Source organism: Struthio camelus, chromosome 5 (genome assembly GCF_040807025.1).
Source record: "Struthio camelus isolate bStrCam1 chromosome 5, bStrCam1.hap1, whole genome shotgun sequence".
NCBI lineage: Eukaryota > Metazoa > Chordata > Aves > Struthioniformes > Struthionidae > Struthio > Struthio camelus.
Window position 1 is genome coordinate 24,180,120 of NC_090946.1, and position 15,628 is coordinate 24,195,747.

The 15,628-nt window shown below is 37.4% G+C and overlaps 1 protein-coding gene across 5 annotated transcripts in view; it reads right to left on the reverse strand.

The window, feature by feature from the left end:
• Positions 1-15,628, reverse strand: part of IRAG1 (inositol 1,4,5-triphosphate receptor associated 1) — a 122,870-nt gene that overhangs the window by 87,488 nt on the left and 19,754 nt on the right. The window contains exon 1 of one of the 5 annotated variants that reach the window (XM_068945092.1): positions 9,069-9,091. The exons of the other annotated variants lie outside the window; for them this stretch is intronic. The gene's annotated coding sequence lies outside the window, so the exon portion shown is untranslated. Of the gene's footprint in view, positions 1-9,068; positions 9,092-15,628 lie in introns of those variants that run through there. 5 annotated transcript variants of the gene reach the window in all.

Consider the following 15,628-nt stretch of genomic DNA (forward strand, 5'->3'; position numbering starts at 1 on the left):
ACAAAACCAGAACAAATTGAAAACTATTTAGAAATACCCACTTCAAAAAAAGAACACACATATAACTGTGGGTATCTGAGAGGACCAATAATTTTGATGAGATACGATGATCCTGGAACTGAGAGAATTTAACTAAACGTTAACTGCATTGATGAGCCTTAATTGCAGTCATTTTACATTCTGCCACTGTTGAAAAGATTGATAAGAAAAGACTGGTTTGAGATACTTATGTTTAACTGTACCAACAATTGCATTCATGTGTATGAATTAAATATTGCCATTTTATTTGAGACTGTAGTAGCACTATGCCTTCAAGTAAGGTACCAATACTATTAGGTGCAGGGCCAATACTATTAGGTACCAATACTACTGCTGCAGGGCCTAGGCTGTTAACAAGCTCATGTCTCCTCCTTTTTCCAATAGGGTTGGAACAGAGAACAGAAACTGCTTTTTATTTTGATTATTTAGAAATAGCAAAACTACACTTTCCATCTTGTACCCCATATATGTTCACTAGAACATCTGGGCTTTACCAGAAGAATGAGAACAGTTGGCAGCCACTTGGCATCTAAAAGCCTCCTCCTTCCACTCTGAAGAGGACTGAAACAGAAAACGACTCAAATCCCCTGAACAGTGCACTATACTCTAAGGAAGTCAACCAGGGCACGGACAAAAACATACTGAAATCCTCTGCATGTTGGCAGAGGTGATGACAGGGTAGGCTTTGACAGATTCATATTTCCCTTAGAACAAACTGCATAGCCTTTTGCAGGGAAATGAAGATATCTACTCAATAATACTTCATTCAGTGATGAAGCAGTCTGTTCAATATTGCTTCATCAGTGTTCTCTTGCCTGTCAGCATTAGTTGTATTTGCAGAGCATTGCACAAAAGAAGTGATTATCAGCATCCCCTGGAATCACTCCCACTGTTTATGTTTATCAAATGGCTTCACAGTTTTAGGTGCTGCCCCTATTTACCAGAAGGGCCAGGTACTCGTCCTGGGTGGCTGCATCATTCTCAACAGCAGCTTGTCAAAGCTGCTGCCTCTCCTCCCTCCCTGACTGTGAGTGGCAAAGTAGTTCTGGATCCCCTTCTGCAGCCTGGCTCCTGTACAAGGTAATGCAATTTGATGTTCTTTGTGGGAAGAGTTGGAGGACAAGGCAGCAGCAGGCAGGAAAATAAACCAAGAAGGCTTCTCAGTTGTAAAGTAGCCAAATGTACAGCAAAAGTGCCAAGTTGCATCACATTTTGAGAGAGAGAGAGAGAGAGAGAGAGAGAGAGAGAGAGGAGAGAGAGATACAAATTATCTAGCTATAGAATTAAAGCATTCCAGGCAGGCTGACATTTCAATACAATTCACCCCTCTTCCAAGTTGATGCTCCAGGCTATGTTTTGTTTTGTTTTTTTAAACTTCATCTATTGTAAAGTTTAACACGACAATGGTAAGTTTAACACGACAATTCTCTTCTGAAAGAATGCCGAGTTATAATTCAAAAATAGTTACACTCCCAAAGAGAACAGTGTGCTTGGCAGTTTTCATCCCTCCTCATCCACAAAAATCTGCATTTGTTTTGACCAATTTTATGAACATATTCATATTCAAGACATTTTATTGTATAGGATAAAAATACTTGCTCAAAACACCAAGAAAAAGAAGTTTTTCCCCTTGAGTGATTCCTCAGTATAGCCAGAACAAGATAACCCAATTCTTGTCCTTATCCTCAGAACATGCACGATGGTCTTTTATACCAGAATCAGCTATGTCAGATAGCAGTTTTGCCATAAATGGAAAGTTTTTGCACTGCAGTATTGTTAAAATTGCTTTAACAGCATGATGACACTTACCTGGTACCAAAAAGAAAAAAAAATTTTGAAATCCACATTAAAACATTCAAACAATGCCACCCATTATTTATTGGCTACAGACTTCAATTTGCATATAGTTACTTATATGGTCAACTAAGTCTTTTTAAAAATACTTAGTAAAGTAACTATTACACTCAGTTAACAAGTATAATAGCGCCACAGACCAAAGGCGTTTACCTAAAAGCATGTAGTAGCCCATCAGGGAAGTATTGAGTTTGCCCTTTAATCTTTTCAGACAGGTTGGTGAGGAGAGATAGGACATCATGAATTGGAAAAAGAAAAACAAAAGGAATCTCAAACTCTTTGCTTATCTGATTCATAAACGTGAATCCTAATTTCTTACTGTAGAAAAAAAAGCCAGGGAACATAACTAACACACAAAGGTAAACATAACCTGCTAATTTTTGTTATAAAGAGCCCTTAAAAATTAACAATTAGTTCTTTTGAAATCTCAGTCTTCTTAGGAAACCATGCAGTTACACTTTTGTCAGGAAGAAATCATCATTCAAAAAGGAATAAAAGAGAAACAAAAATTATTAGGCACATTAGGGTTTTTCCCCAAAAGAACAGGGCTTGGGTGAAGAAAAAAAATTTTTAAATACCATACCCTGCCCATCTGCCTTTTAGACTATAGGGCCAGCTGCTTTTTATAGACCTGAACCACAGATTTCTGCAAGGCAAAGTTTGGTTCAGAGGCCAACAACAAAAAGCACGCTGAACAAGTATATTAAAACATCAGGCTTCAAAGTGCTGTTTGTTTCCTCCAGTATTTGATCCTCCTTTGGAGGAATGTACAGTTGGTTAACGCTTTCTGATAAACAGTCATTTTCCTGTAAAATATTAAGTACTTATCTCTCAGTGATCTGATCTGACATAGTAAATCTCTTTTTTCTTACAAGAAAAAAAGGCTATGGGAAAACCAAGTTGAAAGACTAGCACATGAGAGTCTGGTGCTTATGGACAGGGTTTCAGCCCACAGACACTGAACAGCTTATACTACCTACTCTGCAGTGTCCGTAGGAGTCTCTGCTTTCCCTTTTCCCAGGAGAAACATCATCAGGGAGCTGAGAGACCTTTCCTAAACAATTTTTTGCTGAAGTTAGTATAATCCCCTTAAAGGTTTTGATTACTGACCAACAAAGGGCATTTTCTTACAATAAATCAGATTACTAGTTCTTTAACTGCATTTGCTCTAAACTATTCAAGGACTTCCTCTGAGCTGGGGGACTGCTCCCGTAACCACAGAACTTATGCTCTGTTCTGCTTTGATGATGCAAATGGAACAAAGCAGGAGAAGCTCAGGGTCAGGACTAGCTCTAAATATTCTGCTATAAATTAACCTTACGATAATTGATAATTTCCATTTCATCAGTTTTAATGCCCCTGTTCATCTGGCCTTAGTGCCCACAGGTTTCATCTTGCCTTGCCCTATAAATTTAAAACAAAAACATACACACCACAAGGAAGCTCATCCTGTTTTCTTCGAAGACTTACTTGCTCCTTGCATTCACATTTCTTAGATTTATGTGATTCTTCTCAGGCTTGTATGGTTGTTAGTCCCAAGATTCTTGCATTTTTCTTAACAGTTTCTCAAGGCCTGATCATATCAGAACTGCATTGGTGTTTTTGTTTACACAGCTATCGCTACTCTATTTGTACAAGAATATGGACTGCTGCATCTGGAAAATGTTTTTCCCCAACTGACTCAACCTTAAGTATTTTTTGACAAAATTTTGTAACCCAAAATATTATTTAAAAATATGCATCTAACTCAAATTCTTCTTCCCCAAAACAGTTTAAGGTTTTGTTTTGTTTTTTAAATATAATGAACACATTTATATCTAATTGACATAAAAATCAAAAATCAAGTTCCACGTAATGCAAACAAGTGAGAAAGAACAGCACGATTTGGAAGTGATTCAGCCTGTAAGACAGCAAGACGCAGACATGCTATTCCAGTTACAGGAGAGAATATGCTCAATTATTGGATATCAGGCATGACAGTGCATTATACATACTGAAAGCTGAAGATGTAAAAATCTCATACAACCAGATTGCCAGCTAAAAAAGAGTAACTGAAATCTTAAGCATGTACATATAGCATGCAATATTACATATTCTAGAAACCAGAAAACATGTACAGCTAAGTCAATGCTCTGCATAACTTCATTTTCTTCCATAGGTAAAGATATATTAGCTAGAGAGATATATAAATAAAACTATATAAATAAAGTCTGAAACTACAGTGGACTTCCATAGAAGCTTCAGTAGAATTTGATCAGTTCGAATTTCACAGGAATTTATTCAAATCATTAGATAGAACTTCTGGATTTTCTGGAAAAGATTCTTCTGTGCTCCAAACTGAACACCAAAATGCCCAGTTACAGCTGTTTTATAGGTAACAAAGAAAGAGAAGGGGGCTGGAATTCAGCTCTGCTCTTCTGCAGTTACACATTGTCAACCTAGTTTTAGGAAGGGAAGGAAAAGCAACAAAAACAAACAAAAAAACCCCAGCTTTTTCCCTTATCAAAACAAACAAAATTTCAGTGCAACAACCCATCAGCAGGTTCTTATCTGTATGATCTGGAGTAAACTCCTCACAACCCCAGATGTGAGGGCCAGTTTAAGCCGAGTAAAGTGATGATAACTAATAGCCCATCTCAATTATAAAATAGGCTATCACTAGATGACTAAATTATCCCCCCCCTTTTTTTTTTAAAAAACAAAGAATTAATCTATTAAACCTGACATCAAAAGAGGACAATAAAAAGTATACAGAAACCATTACACATACCCTTAAAGATTTGAATTCTATGCACAGAAGTCTATTAAGATCCCTTTGATTTGTGGCAATAAATCTTTCCACTACGAACCTAATTGGAGTGATGTGTAATTGTGCTCGTATTGTGGATTAGAGGAAAGGTTAAATTAATGACAAGTGAAAAATGCAGCTTAGGAAGGCTTTTCAAGCTTTTCTGGTACATTCTTCCCACAGACCATGTGTGAACATGTAAATTAAGCAAAAACCAACAGGATATGTGGGATGATTTGGGGAACTGGTCTACATATCAATGACGAATAATAGATTATATGACATTACCACCATGAAAATTTCTGTACCACAGAACAAGCTTATTTCTGCTAGTAGAGTACATATTCATCGAGCTAGAAATGATGGTAAACACTTAAGGTTCTTCATTGCACTTTCAGCGAACTAAACATAGAATGTTAAGGAAATTGGCTACAGTTAGAAAAAGCTGGTACTTTTATACTTCTCAGGGACGGGATTAAACAAGAAAAAGGGAAAGAAGAGTCTCTTAGGAATAGGTTATGCGCTAAGTCCAAGAAAACAAAGAAGAGACTAGTATATTTTCACAGAGCTGGAAAGAGGGGGATATAATAAGAAACAGGCAAGGTAAATTGTAAAATCCTAGTCAGGAAAAAAAGGTATAAAGTTAGATGGATTTCATTGTTTAGAAGACAACAATGAAGACAGAGATCCTGGACGTCTTTTAGCTGCCAGACTGTTTTGGGCAGATGAGAGAAGACAGAGAATGGCAAAGGAAAACTTATTTATTTTCGTTGAAATTGGGTGTTTCTCATGCATTACTTGGTTTTAGGATTCCCTCAAAGGCTATACTGCAAACGTTGCTTGTGTTGGTTCTATCAGTTTTTGGAAGAGCCCTTAGACCGCATACCCATTAATTAACATGGGGAATCTTTTAGTCAGTTACTTGCCCTCACAGATAAACAAGACAGAAAAACCAAATGTGATGTTTGGTAACGTGAGATGTTTCCAAAACAGCTGGGATTCAGATGTGAAGTGATAATAAAGGAAAAACGCCAGAGCCAAAGCAAGAGATAATGTCACATGCCAAAAATTCATGGAGGTTAACTGCACACAAGCCCTGTGGATTTGGGCTCAGTGCACAAGTTTAACAAGAGCCTGAACAGGGAGTATGACCACATTTGTGGCACCACTGAGAGTAGATTGTGCTTTTAAAGCCTTATAAGTAACGTTATGAGGAACATCATCTAAATATTGTTTGCTAAATCATGTTGTGAATTCTAGTTATTTCTCAGGTTTTCTGGAATGAAAAAGGCTCAAGTTTCAAAACAAATAAAACACAAACTACAATTGAACTACAGAAAAACAAAGTGACTCACCTAGCAGAATTGTGACAGGTGGTCACAAATGGCCAAAGATGGTTCTTTGGCCAGAATAGAGGGGGCTAGGCATACTGGGTGGTATTTGCCTTGCGTCAGTCTTACTTGTTTTTCAGTTTGCGCTCAGATTTAGCTCTAAGTTTGCCCAAATTTAAGAAGAAGGAAGCATCACAAAATGAAAGTGCTATTTGAAAAGTTCCAGAATTTCCTGATATAAAGCTTTGGCTTACTTCCCTTCAGAAAATGATTCAATAATTATTTAACATTTTACTAGCCTCTGTTTAAACGTTTCAGCCGGAAGCCTAAAGATGAAACAAAACCTTTGGACAAAATCTGATTACCGACTGTGTAATTTTGCCTTTGCCTTTTGCGTAAAGCATAATTTGCTGGTACATTTTGGAAGCATGCTTCGACTCTATTGGTATATTTCATTATGTTATGGGTGACTGGGTCTCCATCTACCTGCAGAGAAACCACCTCTAAGTTTATTACAGTTTGTGTTCTGCCTTTCTACTTAGACAGCCCATTGGGTTTCGTGCGCTACATTCTTAAGAGGAAGCGTTCTCATATTTTATTGACAACACTGTCCTTATAAATCCAAAGGATGTGGTGCAACAGATACTTTATTAAAATGATTTTTACTAGACTTAACTTCTAAAAGGGTGCATAAAATGATCTTCAGCAAACCTTAATCAGAACCACATAGGAAATTGCTAGTTTTTTGTCACTGATTTTGTCGCTAGGGCTGAAGCTGGCTTTCTCTAAGGGCAGTTGCCATTCCCTCATTACCTGTGCAGGAAAGCAGTTTTATGAAAAACTCCATGCCAGCTTGTTGCTCCTGACCAGGACAAAACACACCTTTAACAATACGGAAGTCCCAATTATGTCAGAGGGAGGCCAGCATGAGACAGGAAAAAACTACTCATTCACAAATAGCATTGGAGGCAAAGATGGGAAGTATTAATACACATGTACACAAACACATGAGAAAATTGCATGTGGAGACTGTAGGTGGGGCGGGGGGGGGGGGGGAAGAAAGATAAACAAGATTGAAACAGCTGGAAGACAATAGGATCAGAGCCAGCAAGCAATACCATCTCAGGAGAATGGAAAGTTTAGGCGGTTTTTTAGTAGGTGAATGGTAATCCTGCCATGCAGCCAATAGTGAAATTTACATTTTTTTTTTGCATTTACATTTGATTTGGAACTTGAGATGATTTTATATAAGATTGTATAGCTTCTCCCAAAGTTCAGAAGTAATAGAAGGTATTTTTTGAAGTTTCACAACTTTGAAGTCAGTTGTCCCCCGCTTCTTTTTCCCCCCCTCTCCTTCTTTACTTGCTTTTAAAAGTTAAACTTAATTTTCTCTGCTACTTTAAGTAACCTTTTCATTCACTTAGTGAAAACCCCACTTCCATCTTCTTCCCTAAGCCTTAGTTCCCAGGGCACTTTTCAGGATACATTTTCTGCCAGGCAAGTTCTGAGCTACCAGGCTGACCCGTCCTGTGGATGAAACAGGACTCCCGTAGACCACAACAAGGTGAATACTCATGACATGATGTAAAATTAAGGATAAATTGCAGCTGCCTTTTACAAATTACTCTTCCTCAATGCTCTATAATCAAGTGCATTTACTGATCATTAGCATTAACTTGGAAGGCTTCCTTTTTCTATTGTCCGCCCTCCCACCCCGTTCTCTCTCTAGGATGGATTAACCAAGTTCAGTGCACCAGATGAAAGTCTGGACAACAAATGTAATTTGTCTTTTGTGCTCAACAGGGACTAGACCTACCACCTTGCTTCTTGATACTCTGGTCCAGATCACAAGATTAGTGTTTATTTTTCCATGCAACTTCAGACACAGACCAGTATTTGTTGGATCTTTAGCACACCTAACTATGCAATTCCATAAGCATCACCCTGAAATCCCAGGCTTTCAATGGCAATTTGAATTCCTTATCACTACAGAGAACTCCCCCCCCCCCCCCCCATTCCAAGCCTCCAAAACTAAGAGTGGAGAGGGATGGCTGTTGGTGTATGCACATGAGAATGAAGATAAAGTACTGCAAAGAAGGAATACTAAGTCAACATTATTCCAAATAACAGACCCAAAGTTATAGGAAAAAATCTGATTACAAATATATTAAAAAAACAACAACAGGAAAAAAAAAATACACACACCCTGCCCTGCACAGGATCATGGGCTGTTTTTCTGAGCAAGAGAACAAGATTAAAACAAAAAACAACCCTATCCCACCTCTAAGAAACACCCACACTCTTCACCAACACTGGAATCAATTATTAATTAATTAGAAGAGAAAAAAAACCTAAAATCACTGAAGTCAAACCCAAAGGTCGAGTCCCAAAACCAACACTGCTAAAAGACATCTTCCACATTTGCTATGTTGAAGATATTCTTATGTTCTTTTTCTGATTCAGTTCAGAGATGACTAATGAAACCCACACATTCTACATTCAAATAAACTATATATGCAAAGTTAAGAAAGAGAAGGAAGAAATCAACTGCAGATCTTCCTTTTAATATTTCTTAGGCTTTCTGATAATGTTGGAAGGTATATGCTGCCTCATCTACAACAGGATAACAGCAGGTTTGTCCTGCAGAAAATAACTACCCCCCCCCCCCACCCAAGAACTCAATGTCATTAACTGATTAAAACAACAAAAAGCCCTCTTCTACACTCTTAAGGCTTCTAGAAGACCAGACAAGAAGTGCTAAGCCAACAACAAGCAAGATATTGAAAACAGTCTGGGCATCACAACGGTTTAGTTAGCTTCATGCTGCTGCCAGCCTGGGCTAACCTGGTAGCTGAGCTAGCTCATTTGAGCTGCCTTAGTACACTTATGTCACACTAGTCTGCAATGCACAGAGGCCTCGGCTTGTGTGAATTCCTGCAAGGAAAGAGGTCTGAAGAAGTCTGACTTCTCCTACTTTAATTTAGTCCTTATTAGTCCTTTATCAGTCTATGAAATGAAAGGAAAAATATCTGTTTCTAATTTAATCTCTTACTTACCTTGCTGAGATCTCTTACTGTTTTCATCTACGATGTATTCTTCATGTAAAGAAGAACTTTTCTCTGTTCACATTAAGAAGCAGATAAAATGCAACACTTCAAGTGGAGAAGAAGCTATTACTATTAAATAGCATTTTTGATCCAGGGCCACATGAGAAATGCTCAAATGGGAAAACTTTGCAAAAATGGTGTCGTCATCATACATTGTACAAGCAAGAATATAGCATCTGCATTTGTCTTTTAAATAACTCAGGCAACAATATCCTGGCAACCACATTTCAATGGAACAAATCCAGGTAATTAAAATGGCTAGAACTAGCATGCACTTCTTTTTATCATACCAACTGATAGGACAGACTTACTCATTGGGAAGTGATGTTCAAAGAACTGCTGCATATAGTTAAGTAAGATGTCATCTGTCTCTGTACTAACCTGGCCTTCTAACTTTCTTTGCAACCACTCATTTAACTGTATTTTTCATGGCACTATCTTTCTGAGAACTTCAAAATGAACGGTTCAGTGTATGTCATTTTTTAAGCATGATTTGGTGGATTTCATTAATACTTTAGTAATAATCCTGTCAAGTTATGTGTTTTGATGTGTAAGGCTAAAAGGATTAAATCCACTGTGCTGATAAACCCTTTGATGCATTAGCATCCTACATAACGTCCACTCACTCAGAAACATTTTACTACTTTCCTAATGCTATTAGTCAAAAGCTTGGCTTTCACCCCTCTGCAACTGCACAGCTTAATCCCATTTTGGAAGCCAGAGTTCTACTAAATCAAACCATGGAACACGAGTTCAGTATTAAAGAGCTTTGGATTTATTTCCTTTCAGTGGGCATACGAGCAACTGCTATGGCCTGTGTGTTGACATCTGGAAACTTCAGCAATCATACTGCTCCTCTGAAACAGGAAACTAGGTGAGAAGCAACTCAGCAGCAAAATACAAACGAATGACTGTTGATCTGGTTTATACTACTCTTCACCAAAACAGCCTTTGAACTGACAGTGATGTACAAACCAAAAAGTGATCTTGCGTTTTGGTTGTTGGATGCATAAATCTAACTATAGAGAAGGATTCAATCTACATTCAAACTCATTATCTATAAAATTAAATTCTCAGCATTAGATACCACGTTATGACCTCATTGGCCTAAAGAAAAAAGCACTTACTAGAACAGACATTAAGAGACAGGCTCCACAGGGAAGCACCCGCAGAAGCACGCAAAACCTACATAGATGTTTTAGGTTTCCTTGCACCGTATTGCCACACACCTTCCACCCCCCATCATCTATCTGCAGCAACATCCTCATTCTTCTCCTAATAAGATACAACTTCATCAACAGAGAGGCAGTTTCCACGCTCACGATATCTAAGGTTGCTGGTACTTTCATACTGACCCCTTTTAGCAAAGTCACACATCCTGGAGAATCTCATGGGGAAGGAAGGGGAAAAGAAACAATCAGTTGCCTAACTTCCTCTTTCAAGTCTTACACCTCATTCCCTTTCTCAAACTCACCTTTACAGTCCTAACCATCAGGATAAAGGTTTAAGTGCATAACATAAACTTGACGGGACGCTCTTAAATTATATTTCACCTGGTTAAGAGACTAGGCCTACAGGATGGGAAAGTTCAGTTCTGAGTGAGGTACAAACCACATACCTGCAAATACATACAGTGCCAGTATTTCTTACAGAAAGACAGATAAAGCACAACTTTGGAGCAACTGCTGACATTGGTCCATACAGTTATTCATACAGTTATTCTTTCCGTTCTCAAAATTTACCTTGTAGTTTACCCTGTTAATAAAGCAAAAGCATCTTTCACATTTGATTACAGGCTCTATCACTATCAATTCACATTCTACCAAATAATCAGTGTTGAAATGTAAACTGAGATTGGGGAAAATTCAAAGCCCAATAGCATTTTTCAAACTTATGACAAAAAAGGAAACACACAGTCAGTCCCCACCTCCTGCCAAATTGGACAAAAATAGCATTAAGAGAACAAGATATATGCTATCAGCTTGTGCACAGAGGAAGCCCTTCTAGCACTTCAGAAGGGCCAGGAGATAAACATCAGAAAGCATAAAGAGAAGCAGCCCTTACTACAGATTCAGAATGGCTTGCTCATATCTCTCCTATTCAGTCTCTGCAGGTACAAAGACTGAAACGGCTGGGAATATCTCATCTGAACAGATCACAGTGGCCTACCAGAAAGAAATAGATGAGAGGGTTGAAGGATTCCTATCACACTTTTGCAAGGCTACTTTTCATCTAGCTTCGAAAGTATCTTCAGGTTCCCCCCCCCCCCATAGAAATTTTTTATTTAATCTTACTGAACTCAACTCCTTACATAAACTCTGGTGTTGAGACTTACTATCAGTTTTTCCCCAGTGGACTGGCAACTCTCCACATGGAAAACTAACTGCGCTAATCTGACAATGAACATGCTGCAACTACTCATTACACACTTAGACCAAAGAAGTGGGGGGGGGGGGGGAGAGGGAAAGGTGTGGAGCGCATTTGCAAAGTCCAGTGGTCTTAAATCCATCTATATAGAGACTATTAGCATAGATACAACAGAGCATATATTAAAGTTAATACAAAATTCTTCATATTAAATGAGTTTATTAGACAAGGTTATGCTGTTTATGCACTAAATATTGCAATTTTGTCACTACATCTAACTGAGCCTACACAGCATACAAGAAGGAATATTGCTTAATGAAATTTTTAACTGCTATTACACTATCAAGAGGGAAGCATAACTTCCTAGTCTGGGAAATGTTACTTCTCTTCAGTATTTCAAAGACCAGAAAAAGGCCAGTAAGAATCCTTTCACCCATTTACCTCAACAATCAAAAATCACATTTCAAACTTGCCAGAAGCTAATTTTTAATCAAAAGTTCTCTCAGTGAGAGATGCAATAGAGGAAGCACGTTAGTATTACTGTAATTCAGAAAAGAAGTGATGGATAAAAAGGAAGCACCAGAGAGATGTTATCAGAAAGGTGAAAGAATGCGAAAGATGAGGAACTCATGGAAAGTCTTGCAGGTAGTATCCAAGCTGCTAAGGAGAAGGCCCACTTCAGTTGTATTAAAGAGTTGACTGTATATTCAATCAGTTAAACTTGAATAGTAAATTCAGGATGCAATTAGCTTCTTTCTCCTTCATGAAAAGGAAGAGGCTCTTAGGAGAAAGAATACAAAAATATATAAAATCTTAGCAGCAGTTCTTCTAATGCCGCTACACTCAACTAAACTCTCACTTTGAAAACTACATAGGTTAAACAACTGGCAACCAGCTATTGCTTCTGCATGCAAACATTCAAACAGACACACATTTACACATTTCCTTGCAGAGCTCTATAGCAAGTGCTGTCAAAAGAAAACCTGACAAAAGAGTGAATATACAGCCGAGTCTTTAGTACAGAAGACACTATTTCATCATCTCCTTGCAGTATTTGCATTTCTCAGCAAGTCTGACATTCTTTTGAGACTTTAAAAGGCAGCAATAGGTAAACTAATTTCATGTGATTTTTAGAACAGAGCAAGAACAGAGATTGAGGAAACAAGCAGCTAAAAAAGGAAATCAAACATCCATTACATCAGCTGAAAGAAAAACTCATCTCAGAATTGGTTCAAAAATCAGCCTTCCCTATTCTGTGAGAACCCATTCATATTAGGATATTATTCAGATTACATACTTAGTAAAACCAGTTTTATTACGAGTCTCATCACATTTTAGGCATCTCTTAAAGCCATGGTTCAGAGAAAAAATGATTATACAAGAATCTTAAAGTTTAATGAGTGAGCAAGTATCAGCTATACCTAACAAAGGTTTAAGCAATTAATTTTTACCTCATGCTGTAGTGAATTAAGTTATTTGTTTTAACTCCTGTTTAGCTGCAGGTGAGCACCTATGTAATTACTACCAGCAGCTGACCTGCTACAACTGTTTTGTGAGCCTTGAGAGTTGCCCCACATGCTTTTCACACTTCCCATCTAGTTTTCAGACCTTTTTAACCATAGATGATGGCTTTAGGCACATGGGTCCTAGTGAGTCAGGAGCCAGAAAAACAAACAAGCAGCATAAAGTCAACAACCCCAAATATCTCATCTTCCTGACCTGGCCTTTGGCCACATTATGAATTCCTTCAATAAAAATATAACCCCAAATAAATACACGATGGACAAAATGCCTAAGGAAGGGGCCAGCTACAATGCCATTGCACCAATTAACTCTGTTTCAGATGTCCTCTAGAAGATGTACCTCTCCTTAACAGCTGAATATGGTCTTGTTATCACGCATCTTTCTAGCTCAAAAACAGTTAGAAAAAATAGTTGAATGTCAGGGTTCCTACTATTGCATGTAATCCCAAACATTATTTTATTACTTAGTTTAAATAATTCCTCATGATTTCATCTAGCTTTTTCAACTTTTAACCATTTTCCTCAGAAGACATGACGTTACGCTTTCCATAACGACATGATTTTCAGCCTTTCAATAAATATGTTTTTCTCCCCAATTCAAAATCTGCAGCTCACAGCAGATCTGTGATCTGCTCTCAGTAAACGTGAAAAATTGCTTTGACACCTAGCAAACTATCCTCAGTGGGCTAAAACTGTGCTATAAGCAAAATGAATGCTTACTGAAATAAAAATTTCTTAGACACTATTCTTGCAATAGTCATTTTACACGCTAATGTAATCATTTCTCCCAGATACGCAGGCAGCAAATGGATTAGGTATACTTACTATGAAAGACACTATACACGTGGAAGTTCCATTACAGGATATTCAGAAACCAAGCACCTGAGTGTTAAGATTAAATGATTATCTCAGAAGTCTGAAATACTTGCTAAATTGTGCTGTATTACTTTGCTTTGGCAAGACAATCAGAGACAGACTATAAAATATTGTTTACATTCATTGCAAGAGGATTTTACCTACAAGAGACTTTAGGAAAATAATAAGAAATGGTTACATGAAACTTACTTTGCCTCACCTTCACGCCTCTCCCAGAAGAGTCAGTTAATGAGATCTCTTCTTTCAAAATGGGAACAGTTTTCCCATAGCAGGCGCTTTGAAAATTGTACCAGAAATACACAATTGCTAATGAACATGCCGTTCACCTAGAGCATGAAACCAAGGGAGGATCAGTTCTAACTTCATGATATAGACTGCCTTTAACTCAAGTAGAACTGAAAGACTTGATGAAAAAGTTTCATCTAACACCTGCAAGCATAATTTCTCCAAAATATACCTATTGAGAATAAAATTATGTAACCTATCAGTCCTACTTTCTAAAATCTGTTATTAAGTGCTACCACATTCTATTGATTTTACTTTTCAAGTGTTTCATGTTTCAGAGGACAATGATCTAAAAGGAATTCAAGCAATTATTTAAGTACTTATTTTTTGGGCAGATCCCTCAGTAAAAATTTTCTTTTAAAAGCTGTGAAGATGCTGCTTTAAATGCACGGGGAAAAAAAAAAAATCTGAGATGCTTTGGAAGATTAGAACATGGTTAATAGTACTTCTCTTTTGGCATAATGCCAGAAAAAATAAACAAACCCCAAACTATAAAGTCACATGTGATTGTTTCATTTATTTCCTGCAAATCTTAAAAATGCAACTGGTTAGGAGGGTCCCAAGGTCCTAGCTAGGAAAAAAAAAACTTGAGAACAGCACAGATATAGGCCTAGCAAGCGTCATACAAACAGCGGCCGAGATTTTTTTTAGGACCTCTAGAATTAGACACTCCTCTCTTTTAAATAGTGATAATACTACCTAATCTAAAAACATTAAAAATAAATATATGTCGGACAATGGGTGACAGTATGGCTGTAGAAAAGTGTCCTTTAATTGTAATCGGGTCATTGATACAAACTACACAACACATACACAAACACAAATCTGCAGCTGCAGTAGTTCACTTTTACTTAAAACGCTTTAAGAACAAAAAAATTTCTAACTATCACTTCCCAACTGAAATTTTACAACCCTTAAGTTCTTTAAAAACAGCCTTTTGAGGGATACAACTGTTATTAATAGTAGGCAATATCAATAACACCCCTTTCACATATTTATTTTTGAAGGAACCATCTCCAAGGGGAAATCCTTATAACATTTGCAGCTCAAAAAGAGCAGCATTCATACTAATATAAGCTTCACATGTCATTACATTATATAATTAAGAAGAACCAACAGTGTACCTAGGTTAAGGTGGGGGGGGAGGATTTACAAAGAAAGAATATTTTTATTTCATTGCAAAAATATACAAAAAAGTCTTTACATCGATTTAAAAGTATTTAAGTTTGATGAGTATTCTGCTTAAACATTTTAGTATACTAGTCATTTTTGACTTTATGCATGAGGTGTTGGTTGTTACTGCAGATATTATGATACCAATGAGATCAGTGAAACATCTACTGTCCACTCCACTGGATGCATCATTTAAACTTCTTATAGCTAAAATACTACATATTTATCCTACATATTTTGTGGAAAGCCTTTATGCACAGCGAGGTCTTAAAGATGAACTGGATA